This window comes from Bubalus bubalis, chromosome 20, assembly GCF_019923935.1.
Source record: "Bubalus bubalis isolate 160015118507 breed Murrah chromosome 20, NDDB_SH_1, whole genome shotgun sequence".
NCBI lineage: Eukaryota > Metazoa > Chordata > Mammalia > Artiodactyla > Bovidae > Bubalus > Bubalus bubalis.
This window is the reverse complement of record NC_059176.1, coordinates 16,446,331-16,456,438: the sequence shown is the minus strand read 5'-3', so window position 1 is coordinate 16,456,438 and position 10,108 is coordinate 16,446,331. Positions and strand designations below refer to the sequence as shown.

The following is a 10,108-nucleotide window of genomic DNA, read 5'->3' as shown; positions in this document are numbered from 1 at the left end:
CCTTTCACTCGTTCATTTATTTTATTCATTAAAAAAATTCAAATAAAAGTTGAACTTCTATGGTAAATCAATCCTACTTTTAGGTATCAAGAACATAATACAAATAAACAGATGCAAATTTGAAAGGACATGTGCCAGATGTTATTTCTGGATTTCAGTATCAACAACAGGAAAATTCTTTTGATGTGTTTCATCTAATAGAAAAGAAACATAGAAACACATACCCAAAGAAAAGGGGCATGAAACTATATAAAGAAGCAAAGTTGCTACAATGCCTCTGCTCTGGCCTGGCCCTCATTATGCCTGCAATACCTCAACAGTCAGTGATTTAAGGAAGTCCATCCTTACTCCCCCATATCCTAAAATGTGTTTCATTAGGTGGCTCTCTTTATTGTTTTCATTCTAAGCCTGACAAGTAGATCCCATTCTACATTTCACAATTGCAAAATTGCTCTCCCCAGATATATTCTGCACTATTAAATTAAGCAGCCTTCCATTAGCAAAACTGATTCTCAACCATAATTACTCAAGAGGGAAGAGAGTAGGAAATAAGAAGAGACTTAACATCACTTTCATTTCCTGAGGCAGGTGATCAGAAATCAATATGACTGAGCTTTTTTCCTACAGTTATCAAAGTAAAAACAAGGCAAGACAATTTAAGTTTTAAATGCTTCTCCTTTCCATCTCATAGAAACATATCCTGCATCTACAAAAGAAAATGACTCATAAACAATACAATTTTAAAATATAATTTAAAGACACAGTATGTTTATTTTTTAAGAAAATAAATATATGTGATCTGAAGTGAATCTTTGTGACCCCACGGACTGTAACCTACCAGGCTCCTCCAACCAAGGATTTTCCAGGCAAGAATATTAGAGTAGGTTGCCATTTCCTTCTCCAGGAGATCTTCCTGACCCAGGGATGGAACCTGGATCTTCTGCATTGTAGGCAGATGCTTTACCATCTGAGCCACCAGGGAAGTCATGTGTGAACTAATAGTAACATATCTGTAACGTAGTCAGCGATCAATGCAAAGAAATAGAGGAAAACAATAGAATGGGAAAGACTAGAGATCTCTTCAAGAAAATTAGAGATACCAAGGGAACATTTCATGCAAAGATGGGCTTGATAAAGGACAGAAATGGTATGGACCTAACAGAAGCAGAAGATATTAAGAAGTGGTGGCAAGAATACACAGAAGAACTGTACAAAAAAGATCTTCACGACCAAGATAATCACAATGGTGTGATCACTCATCTAGAGCCAGACATCCTGGAATGTGAAGTCAAGTGGGCCTTAAGCATCACTACGAACAAAGCTAGTGGAGGTGATGGAAACCAGTTGAGCTACTTCAAATCCTGAAAGATGATGCTGTGAAAGTGCTGCACTCAATATGCCAGCAAATTTGGAAAACTCAGCAGTGGCCACAGGACTGGAAAAGGTCAGTTTTCATTCCAATCCCAAAGAAAGGCAATGCCAAAGAATGCTCAAACTACCGCACAATTGCACTCATCTCACATGCTAGTAAAGTACTGCTCAAAATTCTCCAAGCCAGGCTTCAGCAATACGTGAACCTTGAACTTCCTGATGTTCAAGCTGGTTTTAGAAAAGGCAGAGGAACAAGAGATCAAATTGCCAACATCCGTTGGATCATGGAAAAAGCAAGAGAGTTCCAGAAAAACATCTATTTCTGCTTTATTGACTATGCCAAAGCCTTTGACTGTGTGGATCACAATAAACTGTGGAAAATTTTGAAAGAGATGGGAATACCAGACCACCTGACCTGCCTCTTGAGAAACCTATATGCAGGTCAGGAAGCAACAGTTAGAACTAGACATGGAACAACAGGCTGGTTCCAAATAGGAAAAGGAGTACATCAAGGCTGTATATTGTCACCCTGCTTATTTAACTTCTATGCAGAGTGCATCATGAGAAACACTGGGCTGGAAGAAGCACAAGCTGGAATCAAGATTGCCGGGAGAAATATCAATACCCTCAGATATGCAGACAACACCACCCTTATGGCAGAAAGTGAAGAGGAACTAAAAAGCCTCTTGATAAAAGTGAAAGAGGAGAGTGAAAAAGTTGCTTAAAGCTCAACATTCAGAAAATGAAGATCATGGCATCCGGTCCCATCACTTCATGGGAAATAGATGGGGGAACGGTTGAAACAGCATCCGACTTTATTTTTGGGGGCTCCAAGATCACTGCAAATGGTGATTGAAGCCATGAAATTAAAAGACACTTACTCCTTGGATGGAAAATTATGACCAACCTAGATATCATATTGAAAAGCAGAGATATTACTTTGCCAACAAAGGTCCGTCTAGTCGAGGCTATGGTTTTTCCTGTGGTCATGTATGGATGCGAGAGTTGGACTGTGAAGAAAGCTGAGTGCTGAAGAATTGATGCTTTCGAAGTGTAGTGTTGGATAAGACTCTTGAGAGTCCCTTGGACTGCAAGGAGATCCAACCAGTCCATCCTAAAGGAGATCAGTCCTGTGTGTTCATTGGAAGGACTGATGCTAAAGCTGAAACTCCAATACTTTGGCCACCTGATGCGAAGAGTTGACTCATTGGAAAAGACTCTGATGCTGGGTGGGATTGGGGGCAGAAGGAGAAGGGGACGACAGAGGATAAGATGGCTGGATGGCATCACCTACTCAATGGACATGAGTCTGAGTGATCTCTGGGAGTTGGTGATGGACAGGGAGGCCTGGTGTACTCTGATTCATGGGGTCGCAAAGAGTCGGACACGACTGAGCGACTGAACTGAACTGAAAGTAGTCAAATGGTGAAAATTGAAGGAGAGAAGTCGTTCATTATAATGAAGCAAAAGCAGCACAAATGTCTGCTCTCATTGAAAAGAAATATGAAAGGAATAAAATGAAAGTCATTCAGTCATGTCCGACTCTTTGCGACCCCATGGACTATACAGTCCATGGAATTCTCCAGGCCAGAATACTGGAGTGGGTTGCCTTTCCCTTCTCCAGGGCATCTTCCCAACCCAGGGATCAAACCCAGGTCTCCTGCGTTGCAGGCAAATTCTTTACTACTTGAGTCACAAGGGAAGCCCAAGAATACTGGAGTGGGTATCCTATCCCTTCTCCGCCAATCTTCCCATCCCAGGAATCCAACCGGGGTCTCCTTCATTACAGGCAGATTCTTTACCTACTGAGCTATCAGGGAAGCCCATAAAATGAATAATAATCAATCTTATAATGTCTTGTATTTATATTTATTTACTCACCTAATCTTTATTAAGCCTATATAACACAATTAGTCATATGTAGATACAATTATTAAATAGTTTTAAAATTGTTTTAAAATTTCAAGTTTTATTACTCAAGTTATGCATTCATTTTCAAGGTTTCTTAACAAATGAGTAAAACCAGTTATTTTGAATATATACTAACAAAGACAAGGAAACTACAACATTATAAAAGAAAAACATGAAGAAGATATATGAGGAATTTAAGCAAAGCAAACAAAAAAACTTGATATCTAGATAATTGAAGCAAAAGTGGTTGCTTTTTAATTTTATGTAACTTATTTAGATTTGATTATCTTAATTCTCATGTTTTTTCTTTAGTAAAATATTTGCCATCTATAAAAATTGAGTTAGGCAATCATTTTGTTCATTTAACAAATGGAGACAAATGTAGGCTAAAAAGAGTTCATTCCCTTGTCTCTGAGGCAGGTCTTCTCTATTGTGTTGCACTCTTTCAGAATATGTTCTTCAGAGCAGTCATTCCTCCTTCCAGTCCTGTGCAAGGAGCCTGCCACACAAAATACTATAAGAAGATGTCATCAGGAACTGGATCCACCTGGCATTTCTACATGGACAGAACACTACACACTCCAAGGGGTTGTTGACAATCCTCTAAGGAAGAGTAGACAAGAAGATCAAACTGTAGAATACAGGCAATGAAACTTCATCCAAGTCTTCTACAGTTTGATATGTGAAGAGATCTAGCACAGTTTACCAGCTTCCTAGACCCAGCTTCTCCTACCAGTTTATTCAAAGATAAAGATATGGGTGTCATAAAGTATGGAATAGAGCAAAAAATAAAGATGTTAATTGCCTAACTAGATTTTTATTATTCTTTCTATTTGAGCAAGAACACTTCATTTCATTACACTTCAGGCTAAGTGCAATGATTTAAGCTTTTGCTTTTCATTAAGTGACAGATATTAGAAAAGAGAGTGTGCATTTAATAGTATCATTATAGTCTCCCTGTTGTATATCTAAGATGTAATCATGGAAAATTTGAAACTAATAACATACTCAAAGTCTTAAAATAACTTGTAATGACAGATAATACTTCCTACTCCTGAACGAGTATAAATGAGGAATACATGAATACATAATGTGCTTTATAATCTCATGCTGTTTCCCTAATCTATCGTAACTACAATAGCCTTAAGTACAAGTAAGTCATGATGCTTTTTATGTTGACATAAAAAGCTTCTCACCCAAATGAAGCATTCCTCCCTGAGATTTAACTATCAGACTAGGGTGCTATAACTCCTAAATGATGAAAACTATTAGTGTTTACAACAGTTAAGTGCCAAAATCAATAGATGTATATTAAATTGCAACAAATGGCTAGGGTAAATTAAAATTGTCGCCATATGCTGTGGAACTTGTCTCATGGTTCAGAGTAAGCAGTTAATTGAATCAATAATAAAAGCCAAGGAATTACTGTTAAATTTAGCAGATAATTATTGATCACCTCACTTTAATGCTATACTATTTTATAGCTATTTATTTTTTCACTATTTATAGCTAAGTAAATAAATACATTTCAAACTATATTACTTAAATATTTTAGTAAGCAAATAAAAATTTTTGGAGGAACATCTCCATTTCAAATTGTTGATGAGTTTTTAAATGTCCATGGCAAAGTGGGCAAATTAGCATGCTCTATTCCTGACTAGGTGATCAAGTTCTAGTCTACACATGAAAGCTTAATCTGAAAGTAGGAAGAAAGATATTCATGTCCAGTTCTAGTATATTCTAGCAAAGGCAATAAATATTACTATTTTGATTCCTTATGATTAGGTAAACCAAAGAATAGAAGAGAAAAGAGAAAAAAAAAAATCCCTCAATATTTGACCTGCCCTCCTATTTCTGATAACAGGTGTTGCCCCAGAATCATATAGCTGCTCTTCCCTGGAATGGAAATTAACTGTTCTTTTCTGAAGGAGGAAGCTGCAAAAAAAACAAGCAAGAACTGATTAGAAGGCTAGGCACAAGAGGGCGAAGACCAGACCTTCAGTAGACCTTGAGCCTCATTATCCACGCACTGTAACACATTAGCATGCTAAGTGACACACCTACCAGCATCACAACAATTGACAGTTCCCATGGCAACAATCAGAGGAGCACAAAAAAGGACTGAAAAGGATCGTTGCCTCGGTACTGGATCCACAAACCATATCCCTGTTCTCAGATAAGTTATAAATATTCTTTCCTCTCTTCACGCAATTTCTTCCCAATTACCTCGACCTTCCTGTATATATGATGTCTCAGCCCTAATCAGGTTGAGAAATTGATTTTTGAACTAGGTTCAGAAGCCAGAGCAGGCTTCTCCATGCTCTGGCCAGTGAATTAACTTGTGCTGTTCCAGTCTCAGCAACAGTTTTTTATTGGTGATGCTAATCTGAGCGGAAAAAGAACCTCCCAAATTAGTCCCCTAGACCCCAGCACAGGTCCAGGAGATGACTTTGGTCACAGTTCTAGAGCAAGATGTATTGTCTAGGTTTTACCATTCACTGATGAAATGAATGACTCTCATTATGATGTTATTCTCATCATTAACATCATTCTCATTATGTTCAGTTCAGTTCAGTTCAGTTCAGTCCAGCTGCTCAGTCATGTCTGACTCTTTGCAACCTCATGGACTGCAGCAGGCCAGGCTTCCCTATCCAGTACCAACTCCCAGAGCTTACTCAAACTCATGTCCATCAAGTCAGTGATGCCATCCATCCATCTCATCCTCTGTCGTCCCCTTCTCCTTCTGCCTTCAATCTTTCTAATCAGTTCAGTTCAGTCTTTCTAATCAGGGTCTTTTCAAATGAGTCAGTTCTTTGAATTGGGTGGCCAAAGTACTGGAGCTTCAGCTTCAGCATCAGTCCTTCCAATGAATATTCAGGACTGACTTCCTTTAGGGTTGACATTTATTAACATAATACAATTATAAGTTATTTTCAACATGTATACACTGTGTATTTGTTAGTATTATGCTAAATACCAAATATGTATTTTTATTGGTCACATTAATCTTTAAAGGCATCTATTACTATTATTCTCATTTTCCAAATGACAAAGGTGAAAGAAGCACAGGCATATCTTGGGGATATTGTGGGTTTGGGTCCAGATCACTGCATTAAAACAAATACCACAATAAAGTGAGTCACATTTTTTTGGTGCCCTAGTATGTATAAAAGTTACATTTACACTACTTGTTGTTCAGTCGCTCAGTCATGTCCAACTCTTTGTGACCCCATGGACTGCAGCACACTAGGCTTTCCTATCCTTCACCGTCTCCCAGAACTTGCTCAAACTCATGTCCACTTAATCAGTGATGTCGACTCAATGGACGTGAATTTACATTATACTGTAGTCTATTAAGTGCACAATTGTGCGATGGCATTATGTCTTAAAAAATCTTTATTGTTGTGCTTGTGCTCAGTCGTGTCCAACTCTTTGCAACCCCAGGGACTGTGACTCACCAGGCTCTTTTTACATGGATTTTCCAGGCAACAATACTGGAGTGTGTTACCATGCCCTCTTCCAGAGGATCTTCCCCACCCAGGGGTGGAACCCACCTCTCCTGCATCTCCTGCATTGGCAGGTGGATTTTTTACCACTGAGCCACCTGGGGAGCCCTAATTTGAAAACCCTTCATTGCTAAAAAATGCTAACTATTATCTGAACCTTTGGCAAGTCATAATTGTTTTAAAATATTAATATCAAAGATCCCAGATCCCAGATCATCATAGCAAATATAATAATAATGAAGTCAGTAATATTTTGAGAATTATCAAAATGTCACATGAAGAGCATTTCCAAATGCTGTTGGAAAAACTGAGCTGGTGGAATTCAATACAGGGTTGCACAGTCCTTGAATTTGAAAAAAATACTGTATCTGCAAAGCACACTTAAGTAAAGTGCAATAAAACAAGGTATCCTTGATAACTTGCCCAAGGTAAAACAATGAATAAATTACTGCAGAACCTAAGCCTGTCTGAATCGAAGACGTGTACTTAACTACTAAGTAAGAGTGATCATATCACACTGGATTCCCAGTATTCTGCTTTGGAAACTTGAAATCAGGTATTTCCAAAACAAGCCTATATTAGTGTAGCTCAGAGTCAGATATGACTAAGCGACTGGACAACAAAAACAATACATCTCATGTAATTCCCATAATCACTCATGTGTATCTTTGGTTTATGTCTGTCTTCCTCTACTAGACTAAGACACTTTCAGGGCGGGAAGTACATGTTACTTGTATTTTTACTAACCTCCTTCTACTCTTCCTTAAGTATAACATTATTGCGGAGGAAGAAATTTTCTTCTACCATTCTAAGTTCTTTGGTTGGTCTAAGAATTAAATTGACATGAGACAGATTGTTGTTGCTGTTTAGCTGCTAAGTCCTGTCCAACTTTGCAACCCCATGGACTGCAGCACACCAGGCTTCCCTGTCCTTCACTATCTCTAAGAGTGCTCAAACTCATTTCCATTGAGTCAGTGATGCCATCCAACCATATCATCCTTTGTCATCCCCTTCTTCTCCTGCCCTCAATCTTTCTCAGCATTCAGGGTCTTTTCCAATGAGTTGGCTCTTCACATCAAAGCCAACTCTTCACATGGCCAAAGCTTTGGAGCTTCAGCATCAGTCCTTCCAATGAATATTCAGGGCTGATTTCCTTTAAGATTGACTGGTTTGATCTCCTTGATGTCCAAGGGACTCTCAAGAGTCTTCTCTAGCACCACAGTTTGGAAACATCGATTCTTTGGTGCTCAGAGAGATTAACAAGAGAAAAATCTCAAAAAAAAAATTTAATACCTGGTGGCTAAGTGGTAAAGAATCTGCCTACCAATGCAGGAGATGCAGGTTCAATCCTCAGGTCAGGAAGATCCCCTGGAGAAGGAAATAACAACCCACTCCAGTATTCTTGTCTGGGAAATCCCATGGGCAGTGGAGCATGACTAGCTACAGTCTCTGGGGTCACAAAAGAGTCAGACAAGACTTAATGACTAAACAACAATAACAATACATGGGAGAGACCCTAAGAAAACTGAGTGACTTGCCAAAATGTCCAAAATTCTCACCTTAAACACCATCTTCAACTAAAGACAAAAGAGGGTATGGGGGTAGTAGTCTTGGGAGATGGAAAAGCACGTGCTTGGTTAACAAATGTTTGGTAGGCCTTGCAGAGACAGAGGGATCCAAAGTAGACTCTGAGCTTTAGACCTTGCTGAAATTTCCCCTCTTCACATATGTTACCAGATATTCTCTAGTGATAGCTCTATTCTGAATCAGGTCCTTTATCTCAATTCTTTTAGGCAGTGAAGGGGGAGGTAACAAGAAAAACTTTTGAGTCTTCTGTTTCTTAAAATAATCAACTTGTATTAATCATCAAGCCAAACAGACACATTTGCAGGTGGCAAATTTTGCTCCCCTACAGTCTAATGGTGGACGTGTCATTATATATTTTCTGAAACCCATAGAATTGGATAAGCCCAAAAGTGACTCCTAATGTAAATTACAAACTTTGGGTGATTATGATGTGACAATGTAGTTTCATTGACTGTATTATATGAACCATTTTGGTGTGAGTTGTGGACAGTAGAGAAGACTGTCCGTATATAAGGGGCAGGGAGCATGTGGGACATTTCTGTATTTTCTGCTCAATTTTGCTATGAACCTAAAACTGCTTTAAAAAAAATAAAGCCAATTAAAAAAAAACTATACTACTTTTTGTCTTTCTTTTCTTCTTTCTTTTTCTTGGTCTTTTTTCCATTGTCTACTTTTTTATTTTCCATTCATGCCTCTGCCCCAAGAATTCTCACTCTCTACTCTTATCATGTCATATCTCTGCCCCAAGATTGATGACTACTCTTAGGTTAAAAACTATTTTCTGATTATTATTACTTTGAAATCTATGGTTACTCAGCAAACTAGTCACAATTCTATGTCATAACACTTAAAAGGAAGAGTATCTAGGGCATATAATTAAATTTCAAGCTTAAAAACTTAACTTGTATACAAAATAGTAAAGATGAAAGCAATATGGATTTCTTCTTAGTAGAGATGTCATTAGTAGGGAGAACTATGTACTTCCCCCATCCCATTTTCTTACCAAGTAGTATTTTACAGCCATTAACCTTCTAAAAATACTGAAGAAGCTTTTGCCCTTTCTCCTGTGCCCACTGCCAGAGGAAGCAGGTGGGTTGCCTTGGCTGGTAAATGGAGACAGGCTGCCATCTGTCAGTCAGTGCCATCTGTCCTACTGAATAGGTACTTACTAAATTCATTTGGTCTCCTTTTGAGAGTCAATTTCTGGGTATTGATAAGAAGACCGGGGTCTCTGAGAAGGAGAGAGGGGTCTGGGGTTCTTGAGGAGGAGAGAGGGGTCTGTAATTCTCAAGGAGGAGGAAAGGACAAGCACCTTTTTTTTTTTTTTAACTCTACATTCCTTAGTCTTAGTCACATAAAACATTTTTTTTTTCTTTAAGCCTGGTACTGATGATTACACAATACCACCTCAGCTTTAACTCTGCCAGCTCAGTTCAGTGGCTCAGTCATGCCCAACTCTTTCCGACCCCATAGAATGCAGCACACCAAGCTTCCCTGTCCATCAGCAACTGCCAGACCATGCTCAAACTCATGTCTATCGAGTCAGTAATACCATCCAACCATTTCATCCTTTGTGTCCCCTTCTCCTCCTGCCTTCAATCTTTCCCAGCATCAGGGTCTTTTCAAATGAGTCAGTTCTTTGCATCATGTGGCCAAAGTGTTCAAGTGTCAGCTTCAGCATTAGTCCTTCCAATGAATATTCAGGACTGATTTCCTTTAGGATGGACTGGTTG

The 10,108-nt window shown here is 38.7% G+C and overlaps 1 long non-coding RNA gene across 1 annotated transcript; it reads right to left on the bottom strand.

Moving 5' to 3' along the window:
• Positions 1-3,323: 3,323 nt before the first annotated feature.
• On the bottom strand, positions 3,324-5,736 carry LOC123330711. Its single transcript, XR_006546785.1, has 2 exons — positions 5,123-5,736; positions 3,324-3,885 (listed from the first exon to the last, which is right to left on the bottom strand). It is a non-coding gene; the product is annotated as an uncharacterized LOC123330711 (long non-coding RNA).
• Between the last annotated feature and the right edge of the window lie 4,372 nt (positions 5,737-10,108).